A 19,389-nucleotide genomic window follows, 5' to 3' on the forward strand; every position below is an offset into this window, starting at 1 on the left:
GACAAGATAACATTAAGAATTTAGACTGACTAAAATTAAGGAATACTGTGGACATTTTTTTTTTTAACATCTTTCTTGGAGTATAATTGCTTTACAATGGTGTGTTAGTTGCTGCTTTATAACAAAGTGAATCAGCTATACATTTACATATGTCCCCATATCTCCTCCCTCTTGCATCTCCCTCCCACCTTCCCTATCCCATCCCTCTAGGTGGTCACAAAGCATGGAGCTGATCTCCCTGTGCTACGCAGCTGCTTCCCACTAGCTATCTAGTTTACATTTGGTAGTGTAGATATGCTGTGGACATTTTTATCCATTTTAATATATCCATATTTAGATGATTCTTGGCCTGGCCTTATTCTTAAACAATTTAGAATTCTTGCTTAGCTTGATAGAATTCAACTTTATAGATTTACCTCCGATTTTATAAATTCTTAGCATTTCCTAGAGCAATGTTGTAAACCAAAACAAAATCCTTCCATGGAAAATGCCTTTGTATAATTAAGGCAATTGTTTTCTAATAAAGAGTTCATGTCTCTTATTGTTTTAAAATACTTCTATGTGAAATTACCCATTATAAGCCTATGTGTTAAGTAGGGGTACTTCTCACGTGAACTTGCCTTCTATATTGAAAAGAAAATGGAGGTTACAGGCAGAAAATACCGCAACTTCCAGTCCCGACGACCGTACCTGTAGCTACATTCAGTAGAAACATGTTCTCTCTGGTATCTCAGCAATTCTTCTCCAGGCTGTTCCCACCCACTGCACTCATGATCCCATTTTGTCTCCTTCAGAAGCTGGAAATTCTGACATTAGCTATTTCTTCTAATTTCTGCATATTCAATCTTCTTAAATTTTTATTGAAGTAAAATTGGTATATAACATTATATAAGTTTCCGGTGTACACTATAATTCAACATCTGTATACACTACAAAGTGATCACTGCCAAAGGTCTAGTTGCTATCCATCATCATGCAGTTGACCTACTTCATCCATTTCGCCTGCCTCCTAACCCCCTTCCCCTCTGGTAACCACCAGTCTCTTCTCTGTATCTATGAGTTTTTGTTTTTGTTTGTTTGTTCGTTTTGGGGTTTTTGTTTGTTTGTTTTTTAGATTTCACATGAGTGCAATCATGTGGTCTTTGTCTTTCAATGAGTTATTTCACTGGGCATAATACCTTCAAGGTCCATCTATGTTGTCACAAATGGCAAGATTTCATTCTTTATTATGGCTGAGTAGTATTCCATTGTGTGTGTGTGTGTGTGTGTGTGGGCGTGTGTGTGTATACATAAAATATCTTATTTATCCATTCATCCATTGATGGACACTTAGGTTGTTTCCATATCTTGGCTATTGTAAATGATCTATAATGAACATAGGGGTGCATATATCTTTTCGAATTACTGTTTTTGCATTCTTTAGATAAATTCCAGAAGTGGAATTGCTGGATCATATGGTAGTTCTATTAATTGTTTGAGGAATCTCCATACTGTTTTTCACAGTGACTGCACGAATTTACATCCTACCAACAGTGCACGAGGGTTCCCTTTTCTCCACATCCTCACCAACACTTATTTGTTGTCTTTTTGATAATATCCATTCTAACAGGTGTGAGGTGATATCTCATTGTGGTTTTGATCTGCATTTCTCTAATAATTAGGGATATTGAACATCTTTTCATGTGCCGGTTTGCCATCTGTATGTCTTCTTTGGAAAAATGTCTATTCAGGTCCTCTGCCCATTTTTTAAATTTATTTATTTATTTATTTATTTTTTTAGAAGTGGTCCCTGATCAGATTCAGGGCCAGTTGCTTCTCGGAATGTTTGGTGATATTCTTTTTAAAGTTTAATTTTTTATTTATTTATTTACTTATTTATGGCTGTGTTGGGTCTTCGTTTCTGCGCAAGGGCTTTCTCTAGTTGTGGCAAGTGGGGGCCACTCTTCATCGCGGTGCGCAGGCCTCTCATTATCGCGGCCTCTCTTGTTGCGGAGCACAGGCTCCAGACGCGCAGGCTCAGCAATTGTGGCTCACAGGCCCAGCTGCTCCGCGGCATGTGGGACCCTCCCAGACCAGGGCTCGAACCCGTGTCCCCCGCATTGGCAGGCAGACTCTCAACCACTGTGCCACCAGGGAAGCCCCCTCTGCCCATTTTTAAATCAGGTTGCTTTTATGTTGTTGAGTTGTATGGGTTCTTTGTATATTTTGGATGTTAGCCCCTTACTGGATATATGATTTGCAAGTATCTGCTTGTGTTCAGTACATTGCTTTTTCATTTTGATGGCGGCTTCCTTTGTTTTGCAGAGGCTTTTTAGTTTGACGCAGTCCCATTTGGTTATTTTTGCTTTTGTTTCCTTTGCCTTTGGAGTCAGATCCACAAAAGCATCACTAAGATCAATGTCAAAGACCTCACTGCCTATGTTTTCTTCTAGCAATTTTATGGTTTCAGGTCTTACATTCAAGTCTTTAATCCATTTTGAATTAATTTTTGTGTATGGTATACGATCATAGTCTAGTTTCATTCTTTTTTCCTATGGCTGTCCAGTGTTCACAACACCATTTATTGAAGAGACCATTCTTTCTCCATGTATATGTTCATGACTCTTCTCTTGTAAACTAATTGTTCATATATGTGTAGATTTGTTTCTAGGCTCTCTATTCTGTTCCATTGATCTCTGTGTCTGTTTTTATGCAAAACCATACTGTTTTGATTACCATAGCTTTATAGCATACTTTGAAATCAAGGAGTGTGATCCCTCCAGCTTTGTTCTTTCTCAAGACTGTTCTGGCTATTTGGGGTCTTTTGTGGTTCCATACAAATTTTAGAATTAATGTTCTATTCCCATCAAAAGTGCCCTTTGAATTTTGAGAGGGATTGCATTAAATCCGTAGACTGCTTTATATAGTATGGACATTTTTTTTTTTTTAAAGAGACATTTTATTTATTTATTTATTTATGGCTGTGTCGGGTCTTCGCTTCTGTGCGAGGGCTTTCTCCAGTTGCGGCAAGTGGGGGCCACTCTTCATCACGGTGCGTGGGCCTCTCACTATCGTGGCCTCTCCTGTTGCGGAGCACAGGCTCCAGATGCGCAGGCTCAGTAGTTGTGGCTCACGGGCCTAGCTGCTCCGCGGCATGTGGGATCTTCCCAGACCAGGGCTCGAACCCGTGTCCCCTGCATTGGCAGGCAGATTCTCAACCACTGCGCCACCAGGGAAGCCCCCTAGTATGGACATTTTAACAATATTAATTCTTCCAATCCATGATCACAGAATATCTTTCCATTTATTTTTTTAAATAGATCTTTATTGGAGTATAATTGCTTCACGATACTGTGTTAGTTTCTGTTGTACACGAAAGTGAATCAGCCATATGCATACATATGTCCTTATATCCCCTCCCTCTTCATCCTCCCTCCCACCCTCCCTATCCCACCCCTCTAGGTCATCGCAAAGCACTGAGCTGATCTCCCTGTGCTATGCTGCTGCTTCCCACCAGCCAACTCTTTTACATTTGGTAGTGTATATACGTCGATGCTACTCTCACTTTGCCCCAGCTTCCCTCTCCCACCCCATGTCCTCAAGTCCATTCTCTACATCTACATCTTTATTCCTGCCCTGCAACTAGGTTCATTGGTACCTTTTTTTTTTTTTTTTTTAGATTCCATATATACACGTTAGAATACAGTATTTGTTTTGGTCGTTCTGACTTACTTCACTCTGTATGACAGACTCTAGATCCATCTACCTCACTACAAATAACTCAATTTCGTTTCTTTTTATGGCTGAGTAATATTCAATTGTATATATGTGCCACATCTTCTTTATCCATTCATCCGATGATGGACACTTAGGTTGCTTCCGTGTCCTGGCTATTGTAAATAGAGCTGCAATGAACATTGTGGTACATGTCTCTTTTTGAATTATGGTTTTCTTAGGGTATATGCCCAGTGGTGGGATTGCTGGGTCATATGGTAGTTCTATTTTTAGTTTTTTAAGGAAACTTCATACTGTTTTCCTTAGTGGTTGTATCAATTTACATTCCTACCAACAGTGCAAGAGGGTTCCCTTTTCTCCACACCCTCTCCAGCATTTATTGTTTGTAGATATTTTGATGATGGCCATTCTGACTGGTATGAGGTGATACCTCATTGTAGTTTTGATTTGCATTTCTCTAATAATTAGTGATGTTCAGCATCTTTTCATGTGCCTCTTGGCCATTTGTATGAATTCCTTGGTGAACTGTCTATTTAGGTCTTCTGCCCATTTTTTAATTGGATTGTTCTTTTTTTGATATTGAGCTCCATTAGCTGTTTGTATATTTTGGAGATTAACCCATTGTCTGTTGTTTCATTTGCAAATATTTTCTCCCATTCTGAGGGTTGTCTTCTTGTCTTGTTTATGGTTTCCTTTGCTGTGCAAAAGGTTTTAAGTTTAATTAAGTCCCATTTGTTTATTTTTGGTTTTTATTTCCGTTACTCTAGGAGGTGGGTCAAAAAAGATCTTGCTGTGGTTTATGTCAAAGAGTGTTTTTCCTATGTTTTCCTCTAAGAGTTTTATAGTGTCTGGTCTTACATTTAGGTCTTTAATCTATTTCAAGTTTATTTTTGTGCATGGTGTTAGGTAGTGTTATAATTTCATTCTTTTACATGTAGCTGTCCAGTTTTCCAGCACCACTTATTGAAGAGGCTGTCTTTTCTCCATTGTATGTTCTTGCCTCCTTTGTCATAAATTAGGTGACCATATGTGCGTGGGTTTATCTCTGGGCATTCTATCCTGTACCATTGATCTATATTTCTGTTTTTGTGCCAGTACCATACTGTCTTGACTACTGTAGCTCTGTGGATTAGTTTGAAGTTGGGGAGCCTGATTTCTCCAACTCTGTTTTTCTTTCTCAAGATTGCTTTGGCTATTTGGGGTCTTTTGTGTTTCCATACGAATTGTAAAATTTTTTGTTATAATTCTGTGAAGAATGCCACTGGTAGTTTGATAGGGATTGCACTGAATCTGTAGGTTGCTTTGGGTAGTATAGTATAGTTATTTTCATAATATTGTTTCTTCCAATCCATAAACCTGGTATATTTCTCCATCTGTTTATGTCATCTTTGATTTCTTTCATCAGTGTTTTATAGTTTTCTGAGTACAAGTCTTTCGCCTCAAGCAGGTTTATTCCGAGGTATTTTATTCTTTCTGTTGCGATGGTAAATGGGATTGGTTCCTTAATTTCTCTTTCTGATTTTTCGTTGTTGGTGTATAGGAATGCCAGAAATTTCTATGCATTAATTTTGTATCCTGCAACCTTACCAAATTCATTGATTAGTTCTAGTAGTTTTCTGTTGGCATCTTTAGGATTTGCTGTGTATAGTGTCATGTCATCCACAGACAGTGACAGTTTTACTTCTTCTTTTCCAATTTGTATTCCTTTTTTTGTTTTTCTTGTCTGATTGCTGTGGCTAGGACTTCCAAAACTATGTTGAATAAGAGTGGCGAGAGCGGACATCCTTGTTTTGTTCCTGATCTTAGTGGCAATGCTTTCAGTTTTTCACCACTGAGTATGATGCTTGCTGTGGATTTGTCATATATGGCCTTTACTATGTTGAGGTTGGTTCCCTCTATGCCCACTTTCTGGAGAGTTTTTATCTTATCATAAAGCGGTGTTGAATTTTGTCAAAAGCTTTTTCTGCATCTAATGAGGTTATCATATGGTTTTTATTGCTTAACTTGTTAATGTGGTATATTACATTGATTGATTTGCATATATTGAAGAATCCTTGCATTGCTGGGATAAATCCCACTTGATCATGGTGTATGATCCTTTTAATGTGTTGTTGGATTCTGTTTGCTAGTATTTTGTTCAGGATTTTTGCATCTATGTTCATCAGTTATATTGGTCTATAATTTTCTTTTTTTGTGATATCTTTTCCTGGTTTTGATATCAGGGTGATGGTGGCTTCATAGAATGAATTTGGGAGTGTTTCTCCCTCTGCAATTTTTTGGAGGAGTTTGAGAAGGATCAGTGTTAGCTCGTCCCTAAATGTTTGATAGAATTCACCTGTGAAGCCATAAGGTCCTGGACTTTTGTTTGTTGGAAGATTTTAAATTATGGTTTCAATTTCATTACTTGCAGTAGGTCTATTCATATTTTCTAATCCTTCCTGGTTCAGTCTTGGAAAATTGTACCTTTCCAAGAATTTGTCCATTTCTTCCAGGTTGTCCATTTTATTGGCATAAAGCTGTTTGTAGTAGTCTCTTATTATCCTTTGTATTTCTGTGGTGTCAGTTTTGATTTCTCCTTTTTCATTTCTAAATTTATTGATTTGCATCCTCTCCTTTTTTTTCTTGATGAGTCTGGCTAAGGGTTTATCAATTTTGTTTATCTTCTCAAAGAACCAGCTTTTAGCTTTATAGATCTTTGCTATTGTTTTCTTCATTTCTATTTCATTTATTTCTGCTCTGATTTTTATGATTTCTTTCCTTCTACTGACTTTAGATTTTCGTTGTTCTTCTTTCTCCAGTTGTTTTAAGTGTAGGGATAGATTGTTTGAGAGTTTTCTTGTTTCTTGAGGTGAAATTGAATTGCTATAAACTTCCCTCTTAGAACTGCTTTTGCTGTGTCCCATAGGTTTTGAGTCATCGTGTTTTCATTGTCATTTGTTTCTATGTATTTTTTAATTTCTTTTTGATTTCTTCAGTGATCTCTTGGTTATTTAGTAGTGCACTGTTTAGCCTCCATGTATTTGTAGTTTCTACAGTTTTTTTTTCCTGTAATTGATTTCCAATCTCATAGCATTGTGGTCAGAAAAGATGCTTGATATGATTTCAATTTTCTTAAATTTACCAAGACTTGATTTGTGACCCAAGATGTGATCTATCCTGGAGAATGTTCCATGTGCACTTGAGAAGAAAGTGTATTCTGCCACTTTTGGGTGGAATGTTCTATAAGTATCAATTAAATCTATCTGGTCTATTGTGTCATTTAAAGCTTGTGTTTCCTTATTTATTTTCTTCTTGGATGATCTGTCCATTGTTGTAAGTGGTGTGTTAAAGTCCCCCTACTATTATTGTGTTACTGTCGATTTCTCCTTTCATGGTTGTTAGCATTTTCCTTATGTATTGAGGTGCTCCTATGTTGGTTGCATAAACATTTATAATTGTTGTATTTTCTTCTTGGATTGATCCCTTGATCATTATGTAGTGTCCTTCCTTATCTCTTATAACAGTCTTTATTTTAAAGTCTATTTTATCTGATATGAGTATTGCTACTCCAGCTTTCTTTTGATTTCCATTTGCATGGAATATCTTTTTCCGTCCCTTCACCTTCAGTCTGTATGTGTCCCTAGGTCTGAAGTGGGTCTCTTGTAGACAGCATATATATGGGTCTTGTATTTATCCATTCCGCCAGTGTCTTTTGGTTGGGGCATTTAATCCATTTACATTCAAGGTTATTATCCATATGTTTGTTCCTATTACCATTTTCTTAGTTGTTTTGGGTTTGCTTTTGTGGGTCTTTTTCTTCTCTTGTGTTTCCCACCTAGAGAAGTTTCTTTAGCATTTGTTGTAAAGCTGGTTTGGTGGTGCTGTTAGCTTTTGCTTGTCTGAAAACTCCTGATTTCTCTGTCGAATCTGAATGAGATCCTTGCTGGGTAGAGTAATCTTGGTTGTAGGTTTTTCTCTTTCATCACTTTAAGTATATCCTACCACTCCCTTCTGGCCTGCAGAGTTTCTGCTGAAAAGTCATCTGATAACCTTATGGAGATTCCTTTTTATGTTATTTGTTGTTTGTCCCTCGCTGCTTTTAATATTTTTTCTTTGAATTTAATCTTTGTTAGTTTGATTAATATGTGTCTTCCTTGACTTGGGTGACTATTTCCTTTCCCATCTTAGGGAATTTTGTGACTATAATCTCTTCAAATATTTTCTCAGACCCTTTCTTTTTCTCTTCTTCTTCTGGGACCCCTACAATTTGAATGTTGGTGCGTTTAGTGTTGTCCCAGAGGTCTCTGAGATTGTCTTCAATTCTTTTCATTCTTTTTTCTTTATTTTGCTCCTTGGCAGTTATTTCCACCATTTTGTCTTCCAGCTCAGTTATTCGTCTTTCTGCCTCTGTTATTCTGTTATTCTTTCACCTTGGCTGAAGTTATCCCTGGGTATTTTATTCTTTTTGACACAATTGTAAATGGGATTGTTTTCTTAATCTCTCTTTCTGATAGTTCATTATTAGTGTATAGAAATACAACAGATTTCTGTATATTGATTTTATATCTGGCAACTTTACTGAATTCATTTATTCTAACAAATTTTTTTTTTTTTTTGCTGGACTCTTTAGGGTTTTCTATATATGGTATCATGTCATCTGCAAATAGTGACAATTTTACTTCTTCCTTTCCAATTTGGATGGCTTCTATTTCTTTTTCATGCCTAACTGATGTGGCTAGGACTTGCAATACTATTATGTTGATAAAAGTGATGAGAGTGGGTATCCTTGTCTTGTTCCTGATCTTAGAGGAAAAGCTTTGAGCTTTTCACCACTGAGTATGATGTCAGCTATGGGTTTGTCATATATAGCCTTTATTTATGCTGAGGTACATTCCCTCAATATTCACATTGTTGAGCATTTTATCATAAATGGGTATTGAATTTTGTTAAATGCTTTTTCTACATCTATTGAGATGATCATATTTTTTATCCTTTGTTTTGTTAATGTGTTAATCACATTGATTTGTGGATGTTGAACCATCCTTGCATCCCTGGAATAAATCCCACTTGATCATGGTGTATGATCCTTTCAATGTGTTGCTGGATTCGGTTTGCTAATATTTTGTTGGGGATTTTTGCATCTATGTTCATTAAGGATATTGGCCAGTAATTTTTTTGTGGTATTCTTCTCTGGTTTTGGTATCAGGGTAATGTTGGCCTGTTAAAATGAGTTTGGAAGTGTTTCTTCCTCTTCATTTTTTTGGGAATAGTTTGAGAAGGATTGGTATTAAATCTTCTTTGGATGTTTGGTAGAATTTGCTAGTGAGCCACCTGGTCCTAGACTTTTGTTCGTTGGGAGGTTTTTGATTGCTGATTCAATCTTCTCACTAGTAATCAAGCTATTCAGATTTTCTATTTCTTCATGATTCAGTCTTGGAAGATTGTATGTTTCTAGAAATTTATCCATTTCTTCTAGGTTGTTCAATTGTTGGTGTATAATTCTCCATAGTTGTCTCTTATGATCCTTTGTATTTCTTTACTATTAGTTGTTACTTCTCTTTTATTTCTGATTTCATTTATTTAAGCCTGCTCTCTTGTTTTTTTTTGGTGAATCTAGCTAATGTTTTGTCAATTTTGTTTATCTTTTCAAAGAACCAGCTTAGTTTCATTGATATTTTCTATTGTCTTTTTAGTCCCTATTTCATTTATTTTTGCTTTGATCTTTATTATTTCCTTCCTTCTACTAACTTTGGGCTTCATTTGTTCTTCTTTTCTCTAGATGCTTTGGATGTAAAGTTGGATTAGTTATTTGGAATTTGTCTTCTTTCTTGAAGTAGGCTTGTATCATTATGAACTTTCCTCTTAGAACTGCTTCTGCTGCATCCCATAGACTTTGGTATATCATATTTCTGTTTTCATTTGTCTGTAGGTATTTTTAAATTTTTTCCTTTGATTTCTTCAGTGACCCATTGATTGATCAGTAGCATATTATTTAATCTCCATGTTTATGGTTTTTGAATTTTCTTCCTGTAAATGATTTCTAGTTTTATACCATAGTGATCAGAGAAAAATGCTTGATATGACTTAAGCCTTCTTGAATTTCTTAAGACTTGTTTTCTGGCCTAACATGTGATCAACCCTGGAGAATGCTCTATGTGCACTGAGAATGTATACTCTGCTGCTTTTGGATGGAATGTTCTGTATAAATCTTTTAAATCTCTGGTCTCATATGTCATTTATGGCTGATGTTCCCTTATTGATTTTCTGTCTGGATGATCTATCCATCGATGTAAGTGGGGTGTTAAAAGTCCCCTACTCTTATTGTACTGCTGTCAATTTCTCCCTTTAGGCTCATTAATATTCACTTTAAATATTTTGGTGCTCCTATGTTGGGTGCATATATATTTATAAATGTTTAGATCTTCTTGCTAGATTAACCCCTTTATCATTATGTAATGTCCTTTTTGTCTTTTATTACAGTCTTTATTTTAAGGTCTATTTTATCTGATATGAGTATAGCTACTCCAACTTTCTTTTCATTTCCATTTGCATGGAATATCTTTCTCCATCCCTTTGCTTTCACTGTGTGTGTCCTTACTTCTAAAGTGAGCCTCTTGTAAACAGCATATAGTTGGGTCTTGTTTTCAGCCACTCTGTGTCTTTCAATTGGAGCATTTATTTTTATTTACATTTTAATTTTTTTATATGGACCATTTTTAAAGTCCTTATTGAATTTGTTACAATATTGCTTCTGTTTTATGTTTTGGTTTTTTGACCATGAGGTATGTGGGCTCTCAGCTCCCTGTCCAGGGATTGAACCCACACCCCCTGCATTGGAAGGTGAAGTCTGAATCACTGGACTGCCAGGGAAGTCCCCTCAATAGGAGCATTTAGTCCATTTACACTTAAAGTAATTATTGCTAGGTATGTATTTACTACCATTTTGTTAGCTGTTTTCTGGCTTGTAGTTTCTGGTTTGTAGTTCTCTCTGTTCCTTTCTTCTTCTCTTTCTCTCTTCCTTTGTGGTTTCATGCATTTCTTTAGTGTTATGTTCAGCTTCTTTTGTCATTTTTCTTTTTGTGTATTCACTATAAATTTTTGCTTCGTGGTTACCATGAGGTTCACATATAACATCGTATGTATGTAATGGTCTGTTTTAAGTTGATAACAACTTAAATTTGAACACATCCTAGAACTTTACTTTTTATTCCCCCCATCATGTCTTATATTTGTATGTCACCTTTTATATCTTTTAATTGTATGCATCCCTTGACTAATTATTGCAGTTTTATTTAATTTTACTTTTGTCTTTAACCTTCATACTTGCTTTATATGTGACTGATTCATTACCTTTACTATATATTTACCTTTTCCAGTGAGATTTTTTATTTTGGTATGTTTTCTTGTTATTAATTAGAACCATTTCTTTTCAGCTTAAATAAGTCCCTTTAACATTTCTGACCTAGGCTCTCATTCTCCCAGCAGATCATTTAAGTTGTCTTTTCTCTTCTCTGCCTTTTCTTCTTAAAAGAAGGAAAGATTCTCCTAAGTTAGTTACCAATCTGAGTGATTTAGTTTTCTCTAGGCTATACCTTCAAAGTCAGCCCCAGATCTTTTTTGCATGTCAAAAACTTGGCCTAATTATTATTACGTTCAGGCAAGAGAGAATAGTGACTCAGACAACAGCTGTGGAGATAGTCAAAAGAGGTCCAACTCTGGGTGCATTTTGAAGGTGGAGCCAACAGATTTGTTCATGTCTTGGATGAGGGCCATGAGAAAAGAGGAAGCTGAGGATACGCCAGTGTCTTTGGCCCAAGCAACTGGAGAGATGAGTTGACATGAATCGAGATGGGGAGGCTGTGAAAAAACGGGTTTCAGATGGGAGAATCAGGAGTTCAGCTTTGTCCATGTAAAATTTAATGTGTATTTTTATATACAAGTGGAGATGTCAACTAGGCAGTCAAATGGTCAGAGGTCAGGTCAGAGCTGGAGACTTAAATTTTATCATCATTCCACTCCTGGATATAATATACATCACATGTACAACTTATATTCATCATATATATGTATACACACACACAGTTGACTTTGAACAACATGGGTTTGAACTGTGTGGGTCCACTTATTTGCAGATTTTTTTCAATAGTTGGTTAAATCCATGGATGTGGAACTACAGATACAGGGGACCAACTGTGGGACTTGAGCATCTGTGGATTTTATTATCTGTGGCAGGTCCTGGAACCAATCCCCTATGGATACTGAAGGATGACTGCATATATGTATATATATTTACATACACACATATAACTTGTCTCCAAAAAGTCTTACTTCTAAATATTCTTTCACAAAAGTGATTTAACAATAGGACACAGACAGCCACATGGACTTTCAATCTCTTCCTAAAGGGAGAAAACACAAGTTAAATGCAGGCACTGTATCCAGAATTGATAACAAGAGGGCATTTTTCTTAGAGTCTGGAGGAAACCTATGGACTATTCCAAGTAAGATAGCAAATTGAACTCCTGAGTTTAATTTTTCTTCCTTCTGAAATCTACTAACATTACATTCAAGAAACTTAAAAAAAAAAAAAACACCAACAGGGACAAGGAAAATTGGAGAATTGCAGAGGAGAATATAATAAATTTGTATATGTTGAAATTCAGTGGGAGAGTGGCAACTGCCCAGCAGATCTGAGGAATAAGAATGCAAAGTCAAACGTGGGGAAAACTGAGACCACACCCAATTTACAATGTGGAAGCCTCAAAATATCAGGAACTAGTAGTACTAAAAGTACCTCTGGAACTGTTTGGTAGGGTTCAGGGTGCAGGCTCCAATAAGGAAGACCGGGTGAAAGCTAGAGCCCCTTGTCCAACTCCACCCCCACAGAGTCACCACTGTCCCCAGCCCAGCATCTGTCTACAGCGGGTAAAACAGTGTCTCTGGGCTGGAGGACAGCAGCCACTGTGAGGTGTGGCTACTCTACCCAAGATGGAGATTAAGCTCCATTGAACGGGCTCTCTGTCCTACTCACTCACAAATCTCTCGAAGCCAATCGTTTACTCTGCTGGCTAGAGTTTGAAAAGCTCTTTCTTGCAGAATTTGAACAGCTCAACACAAAAGCTATCAAGATATTGACCTGGGGAGAACCTCAGCCAGCCTTCCCAGGGCCTCTGCTGGCCTGTGGGAAACTGTTGTGTGAATTGGAAAACGATATTTCCTCTGGGTAGATGAAGCTTTGCTAATGTCAGACTTGAAAAGCAGATCACAGTTTTGTGGGAGGAAAAAGGCATCCCTTCTTTCAGGAAGACATAGCCTCTGACCAGGGTTCATGAACTGGTAAATAAGTGAGGGCTGCATTTCAGCCCCCTTCAATCTGGTGCCTTCATAGAGAGCACCATTCTAAGTGGCCCTGAGACCACCCCGATCTTTGTGCTTTGTGTAAAGCACAAAGTCAGCGAGCCCCACCTACCTACTCAAAATCTCCAATCATCCAATGAGTAACTGCATCTAAAGGATGTCTTGAACCTGTAAAATAGAATCTGAAACAAACAGAAACAAACAAAGCAATCCTTGGAAGAAACAAAGTGTAGCACAGAGAAGAAAAAAATCAACATCCTCAGAGTGATATAAAAGGTATCACATCCATGAAACCAGAATAGGACTCTATTAAAAAAAAAAAGAGCATTCAGGAAGCACAAATTCAATAGAATAGTCGGAAAATAAAGGTAAAGAAACCTCCCAGAAAATGGAGCAGAAAGATAAATGAAAATAGGAAAGATTAAGAAAAAGAGAACCATGCAAAAGACGTAACTTCGGAAGACTGGCTTCAGAAGGAGATAATTGAGAAAACGGAGAGGAGGAAATGGAATGAAATAATTGGAGAATTTCCCAGAACTGAAGTGCATGAACCACTAGATTGAAAGGGCCTATCAGGTGCCTGTATACAGTGGATAAAAACAGGCCTACGATGAGATACAGCATTGTAAAATTTCAGGACGTTAAGCACAAACACACACACACACACACACACACACACGATTTTGTAATCTTCAAAAGAGAAAGAAGGAGAGAGAGAGAAATCACAAACCAAACATCAAGAATCACTTTGGGCTTCTCAACAGTAACACCAGAAGCAAGAAGAAAATGGAGCATTGCCTTCAAAACTCTTCCAACTCCTCAAAAATTACTTCCAACCTAGATTTCTATACCAAAGCAAACTTTTAAATTATGTATGAAAGAAGTCATGTAAGTCTTAAGAGGTTTACCTCCTTTGCACATTTTTCAAGAAGCTACTGGAGGATATGATTATCCTTTTAATATCTTTCAAACGTCTTCTAAACCTTCAAATAGAATATTGACAAGTCCAGCTCATATTCTAATTCATACTTTTGGTCTTGTTTGAACACATATTGGTGAAGTTCCTGGCTGCTCTATTTCAAGATCATTTTACCCCACAAAAGTGTTCTTTGAGCTACTAAGAACCAGAGGAAAGCCATAGTGAAACTCAAAGCAAAAATACAGAGCAGTCTCTTCCTTCTTCTGCAGCACCCGGCCTATATTCCGGCCACCAGAGCGCCCAAGGACTGTGAGCCCTGTCTCTCGGGTCTCCCTGATTTCTCCAGAAAGGACTCTTGGAACCTATCACAGAAGCAGAACTTGACAGGGACTCAGAGACTCGATCCCACCGACCCATTCCTGAGAAACTCTGCCCTCCTTCTACAGAGGCGCTCATGCACATGACCCAGCCTCCACTGCCCAGGAGCAGCCTGACCTCTTCTTGAGAGGGTCAGTCGTTCCAGCCAATTGTAGACACTTTTCATCATTGTCACTTGTTACTAGTGTTGGGATGAGTGTACAGCTCCTGAAGTGTGTTTTCTACTAGAGTACTAATAAGGGCTAACAATCGGAGAGCAGTTACTGTGAGCCAGGCCTTGCTCCAAGAACCTTAAAAATATAACTTACAGATAATAATAAACTCGGCGTCATCACAGGTGGCCTCCATGCCCATTCCCCATGGTCGTATCCTAGATTGCACCTTCTCCTAGCTCACCCCTGCCTTCCTCTGAGAGCAGTTGCAGGCTGGGCACTTATCTTTTTCTTATCACATCTTGTAAAGGTCAGGCAGGGGAAGAGATTAATACTAATAATTTAAAATATTAAATTATCAGTTTATTTCCCTTCTCTACCATCTTCTCCACCTTTCTTCACTTAGACTGAGTTACCTTTAACATCTTCCAACCCAACAGGAAGAAGAATACTTGAGTGAAAACGCATTTGAGTTCTGGCCAGCCTTGCAACTGAGTTTATAGGATAGTCTTTTGCAAGAAGGAGGTAGAGAAGTTTTATTCAATTATTCTACTAACACAAGAGATGTGGGTGAGCTCTGTTTTTTTATAATATAAATTAATAAGTTATATAGTTTAGCCTTACCTTTCTGTGAATATTTAAAATTCCACTGACCATTTCCATATTCATCCAACTTCTCCTATTTCCCATTGCAAATATATTCCAGATCCAAGGCATTTATCCCATTTTAATTATCTCCTTTATGCCTTTGTTCATCCGTGGGGGTCTGATGTCCTTCTGGACTAGAGACGGACTCAGGAGGGGACTCGAATCTGAACAGAACTCATCATGTGTTAGAATGAACACAGACTTGTGTTAGTGCAACTTCCCTGCCTTATGCTTTTGTTCACTTAACAGGACACCACAAACCTCCTGTGAACATTAATTTCCAATATAATTAGATTAAAATTGCTTATTTGGATCAGTCCAATTGGAACTCTAGCAGAGAAAGTGAGCTGACAGCAAATTTTATTTGAATCTCTCTACTCAACAACAAACAACCTCCAATTCACGACAACAACAATAGTAATAAAAAGGATCATCCTTTATGAGCATGTAGTGTAAGCACTTTACATTCATCATCTCACTGAATCCCCACATCTATCCCATTAAAATGGCATTATTGCAAATCCTAATTTTACAGATAAGGAAACTGAGGCTCGAAGATGGCAGAGTAGAAGGACATGCACTCACTCCCTCTTGTAAGAGCACCGGCATCACAACTAACTGCTGAACAGTCATCGACAGGAAGACACTGGAACTCACCAAAAAAGATACCCCACATCCAAAGACAAAGGAGAAGCCACAATGAGGCGGTAGGAGGGGCGCAATCACAATAAAATCAAATCCCACAACTGCTGGGTGGGTGACTCACAGACTGGCGAACACTTATACTACAGAAGTCCACCCACTGGAGTGAAGGTTCTGAGCCCCACATCAGGCTTCCAGTGGGGGTCTGGCGATGGGAGGAGGAATTCCTAGAGAATCAGACTTTGAAGGCTAGCGGGATTTGATTGCAGGACTTCAACAGGACTGGGAGAAACAGAGACTCCACTCTTGGAGGGCGCACACAAAGTAGTGTGCATATCAGAACCAAGGAGTAAGGAGCAGTGACCCCATAGGAGACTGAACCAGACCTACCTGCTATTGTTGGCGGGTCTCCTGCAGAGGCTGGGGGTGGCTGTGGCTCACCCCGGGGACAAGGACACTGGCAGCAGAAGTTCTGGGAAGTACTCCTTGGCGTGAGCCCTCCCAGAGTCTGTTATTAGCTCCATCAAAGAGCCCAGGTAGGCTCCAGTGTTGGGTCGCCTCAGGCCAAACAACCAACAGGGAGGGAACCCAGCCCCACCCATCAGCAGACAAGCGGGTTAAGTTTTACTGAGCTCTGCCCACCAGAGAACAGCCAGCTCTACCCACCACCAGTCCGTCCCATCAGGAAACTTGCACAAGCCTCTTAGATAGCCTCATCCACCAGAGGGCAGACAGCAGAGGCAAGAAGAACTACAATCCTGCAGCCTGTGGAACAAAAACCACATTCACAGAAAGATAGACAAAATGAAAAGGCAGAGGGCTATGTACCAGATGGAGAAACAAGATAAAACCCCAGAAAACAACTAAATGAAGTGGAGATAGGCAACCTTCCAGAAAATGAATTCAGAATAATGATAGTGAAGATGATCCAGGACCTCGGAAAAAGAATGGAGGCAAAGATCGAGAAGATGCAAGAAATGTTTAAAAAAGACCTAGAAGAATTAAAGAACAAACAAACAGAGATGAACAATACAATAACTGAAATGAAAAATACACTAGAAGGAATCAATAGCAGAATAACTGAGGCAGAAGAATGGGTAAGTAAGTGACCCGGAAGACAGAATGGTGGAATTCACTGCTGCAGAACAGAATAAAGAAAAAAGAATGAAAAGAAATGACAGTCTAAGAGACCTCTGGGACAACATTAAACACAACAACATTTGCATTATAGGGATCCCAGAAGGAGAAGAGAGAGAGAAAGGACCCAAGAAAATATTTTAAGAGATTATAGTCCAGAACTTCCCTAACATGGGAAAGGAAATAGCCACCCAAGTCCAGGTAGCACAGAGAGTCCCATACGGGATAAACCCAAGGAGAAACATGCCGAGACACACAGTAATCAAATTGGCAAAAATTAAAGACAAAGAAAAATTACTGAAAGCAGCAAGGGAAATATGACAAATAACATACAAGGGAACTCCCATAAGATTAACAGCTGATTTCTCAGCAGAAACTGTACAGGCCAGAAGAGAGTGACATGACATTTAAAGTGATGAAAGGGAAGAACCTACAACCAAGATTACTCTACCCGGCAAGGATCTCATTCAGATGTGACGGAGAAATCAAAAGCTTTACAGACAAGCAAAAGCTAAGAGAATTCAGCACCACCAAACCAGCTCTACAGCAAATGCTAAAGGAAATTCTCTAAGTGGGAAACACAAGAGAAGAAAAGGACCTACAAAAACAAACCCAAAACAATTAAGAAAATGGTCATAGGAACATACATATCAATAATTACCTTAAACGTGAATGGATTAAATGCTCCAACCAAAAGACACAGGCTCGCTGAATGGATACAAAAACAAGACCCATATATATGCTGTCCAAAAGAGACCCACTTCAGACCTAGGGACACATACAGACTGAAAGTGAGGGGATGGAAAAAGATATTCCATGCAAATGGAAATCAAAAGAAAGCTGGAGTAGCAATACTTATATCAGATAAAATAGACTTTAAAATAAAGAATGTTACAAGAGACAAAGAAGGACACTACATAATGATCAAGGGATCAATCCAAGAAGAAGATATAACAATTATAAATATATATGCACCCAACATAGGATCACCTCAATACATAAGGCAACTGCTAACAGCTATAAAAGAGGAAATCGACACTAACACAATAATAGTGGGGGAATTTAACACCTCACTTACACCAATGGACAGATCATCCAAAGAGAAAATTAATAAGGAAATATAAGCTTTAAATGACACAATAGACCAGATAGATTTAATTGATATTTATAGGACATTCCATCCAAAAACAGCAGATTACATTTTCTTCTCAAGTGCGCATGGAACATTCTCCAGGATAGATCACACCTTGGGTCACAAATCAAGCCTCAGTAAATTTAAGAACATTGAAATCATATCAAGCATCTTTTCTTACCACAATGCTGTGAGATTGGAAATCAATTACAGAGAAAAAAATGTAAAAAACACAAACACATGGAGGCTAAACAATATGTTACTAAATAACCAAGAGATCAATGAAGAAATCAAAGAGGAAATCAAAAAATACCTAGAGACAAATGACAATGAAAATACGACGATCCAAAACCTATGGTAGGCAGCAAAAGCAGTTCTAAGAGGCAAGTTTATAGCAATACAATCCTACCTCAAGAAACAACAAACATCTCAAGTAAACAATCTAACCTTATACCTAAAAGAACTAGAGAAAGAAGAACAAACAAAACCCAAAGTTAGCAGAAGGAAAGAAATCATGAAGATCAGAGCAGAAATAAATAGAAACAAGGAAAACAATAGCAAAGATCAATAAAACTAAAAGTTGGTTCTTTGAGAAGATAAACAAACTTGATAAACCATTAGCCACACTCATCCAGAAAAAGAGGGAAGGACTCAAATCAATAAAATTAGAAATGAAAAAGGAGAAGTTAAAACAGACACCGCAGAAATACAAAGCATCCTAAGAGACTACTACAAGCAACTCTACGTCAATAAAATGGACAACCTGGAAGAAATGGACAAATTCTTAGAAAGGTATAACCTTCCAAGACTGACCCAGGAAGAAATAGAAAATATGAACAGACCAATCACAAGCACTGAAATTGAAACTGTGATTAAAAATCTTCCAACAAACAAAAATCCAGGACCAGATGGCTTCACAGGTGAATTCTATCAAACATTTGGAGAAGAACTAACACCCCTCCTTCTCAAACTCTTCCAAAAAATGGCTGAGGAAGGAACACTCCCAAACTCATTGTATGAGGCCACCATCACCCTGATACCAAAACCAGACAAAGATACTACAAAAAAAGAAAATTACAGACCAATATCACTCATGAATATAGATGCAAAAATCCTCAACAAAATACTAGCAAACAGAATCCAACAACACGTTAAAAGGATCATACACCATGATCAAGTGGGATTTATCCCAGGGATGCAAGAATTCTTCAGTATATGCAAATCAATCAATGTGATACACCATATTAACAAACTGAAGAAGAAAAATCATATGATCATCTCAATAGATGCAGAAAAAGCTTTTGACAAAATTCAACACCCAATTATGATAA

General features: G+C 37.9%; 1 protein-coding gene and 1 long non-coding RNA gene across 12 annotated transcripts in view; one reads left to right on the forward strand and one right to left on the reverse strand.

Annotated features, from left to right (window-relative positions):
* The window catches only part of LOC309654645, a 619,568-nt gene that overhangs the window by 507,071 nt on the left and 93,108 nt on the right, over positions 1-19,389 (reverse strand). Inside the window, exons 5-6 of one of the 3 annotated variants that reach the window (XR_014260370.1) lie at positions 13,163-15,311; positions 1-12,092 (exon numbers count right to left, since the gene is read on the reverse strand). The exon at positions 1-12,092 is cut by the window's left edge and continues 14,115 nt beyond it. This is a non-coding gene — a long non-coding RNA (uncharacterized lncRNA). Of the gene's footprint in view, positions 15,312-19,389 lie in introns of all 3 variants that reach the window. The other 2 variants (XR_014260371.1, XR_014260369.1) reach the window with 2 other exon arrangements.
* ODAD2 (outer dynein arm docking complex subunit 2) overlaps positions 1-19,389 on the forward strand; it is a 244,256-nt gene that overhangs the window by 212,051 nt on the left and 12,816 nt on the right. The gene's annotated exons all lie outside the window — the stretch shown is intronic.

This window comes from Balaenoptera physalus (genome assembly GCF_965194825.1).
Source record: "Balaenoptera physalus genome assembly, chromosome: 2".
NCBI classification, from domain to species: Eukaryota; Metazoa; Chordata; class Mammalia; order Artiodactyla; family Balaenopteridae; genus Balaenoptera; species Balaenoptera physalus.